The 1,938-nt window shown below is 43.4% G+C and overlaps 1 non-coding gene across 1 annotated transcript; it reads left to right on the plus strand.

The window, feature by feature from the left end:
- The first annotated feature begins 336 nt into the window (after positions 1-336).
- On the plus strand, positions 337-432 carry LOC121458586. The gene has a single exon (XR_005975864.1). It is a non-coding gene; the product is annotated as a small nucleolar RNA SNORA18 (small nucleolar RNA).
- The last annotated feature ends 1,506 nt before the right edge of the window (positions 433-1,938 follow it).

Genomic DNA, 1,938 nt, shown 5'->3' on the forward strand with positions numbered 1-1,938 from the left:
ATATCCCATACTCTCCTACAGGCCTAAGCCCTGTTATAGAGATTTGCATTGGTATGGATCTTGATTTATTGATATAAATTTAAGGTCAATTGTGTTATATGTATGTGTATTTCTGATCTTGATTAAGGTATTATGTTTGTGTAGCTCATTCAAAATGTAGTATATAATTAAGAAATATAATTTAATAGATACTCATCTGTAATAGTCAAGCTTATAGTCATGTTAGTTAGGTTTTCTAGATATATAGAGATATATTTCAGTTAGTTAGGTATTCCTCAAATCTTTCAGAGACCTTCAGAATATGGCATTTAGATGTTTTAAAAATTTAGGACTTTTCTTGAGGTCTATCCCGATGGGGCTTTCCCAGTAGCCACACATCGTTGGAAACGCCTCATATAAAAAAAAAAAAATTTAGGACTTTTCATGACAGTGAGACACATCTACTCCTGGCAGCACCAATCTACTTCAAGAGGAAGATGGGCATCGAAGAGGCTCCTAATGGAGTTTATTAGCCATCTGGGCAAGGAACTGCTCTTGCCTGAACTGCTAAACTAGACATGCAGGACCTGCAGAAAAATGACTGCTGAATTTGCCTAAAGGTGAGACCGTCCTTTGGGGTTCCTACTTCATGAAAGAGTCTGTCAGACATTCTGCAGGACACAGAAGAATGTGACTGACAAACTGCCAATATAGGCAGAGCTGTCTTTGAAATTTCCTGCTTCATGGAAAAGTCTGCTGGATACTACGGGCCTCTAGGCTGAAGATGGATGCCCCAACGGTACAGAAGAACTTGGGGTGACTGTTCAGGCAGTAAGATGTCTCTGTCACTTCTAGAGTTTGGAAGTTGCTTATTTCTTGTTAGGCTAGGTAATATTATAATCCTTCTGGAGTTTTTGATGGAGACACACACACATACACACAGAGAGAGACAGAGAGAGAGAGAGAGAGAGAGAGAGAGAGAGAGAGACAGGGAGAGGGAGAGGGAGAGGGAGAGAGGGAGAGAGAGAGAGAGAGAGAGAGAGAGAGAGAGAGAGAGAGAGAGAGAGAGGTCATTTTGCTTGTTCTCCAGGCTCTGCAGGGTCATCTGGGCTAAGGAAGTGCAGGCCACTTTGGAGCCTGAGGGGCCCCCTGGGGTGGTGTAGAACTAGTTTCTGCTAGTGCCATATCACTCTTTTACATTGTGGAATGTGTTCTTACACTGTCAGCTGCCCATCTCTTTCTCCAGTGGTGCAGGTGGGGCCTGTGCTTCAGGGGGGTCCCTCTTCCTCCAATTGGTGCAGGGGGGGGGGGCTGTGGGTAAGGTGGTTGCTCTTCTTCCAGGTGCAGGTGGAGCCATGCCTCTGGTGGTCTCTGATGCCACTCTGTGGCTTGTCAGGTGCAGATAGGGCCAAGGCTATGGTGGTTGCTCTTCCAGGTGTAGATGAGGCCATGGTTCTGGTGGTTTCTTCTCCAGGTATAGGTGCAGTCAGGGTCTAGACCTTATAACTTTTATATCATCATACAAAATTCCATACAATCCAAAATATTTTGGAGACCCACTGTTGTCCTCTTATTCAAGAAAGGATATACAACAATAAGCAGAGGGCTCAGTAGGACTAAGAAACTATATAGCTGCTTTCTTAATTGTCTTATACCATGTGGTCATGCTAAGATGGCAAAGTCACATGGCATATACCCCTTAACCTTAGTAAAGATGGTTACCAACCATGTGGCTGATATCTAAAATAACTATCATATAGATTTGTTTTTCTATTTTTTAAATAGGAATTGAATCTGTTACATATGTGATGGAGGAAGGTCATTGGTTAAAAAAATAAAGAAACTGCTTGGCTGGCCCTCATAGGTTAGAACACAGGTGGGTGGAGAAAACAGAACAGAATGCTGGGAGGAAGAGGAAGTGAGCTCAGACTCCACAGCTCTCCTCTCGGGGGCAGACGC

This window comes from Microtus oregoni, unplaced genomic scaffold (genome assembly GCF_018167655.1).
Source record: "Microtus oregoni isolate MIOR12 unplaced genomic scaffold, Mior012 000017F_ref0000208, whole genome shotgun sequence".
Classification (NCBI taxonomy): Eukaryota; Metazoa; Chordata; class Mammalia; order Rodentia; family Cricetidae; genus Microtus; species Microtus oregoni.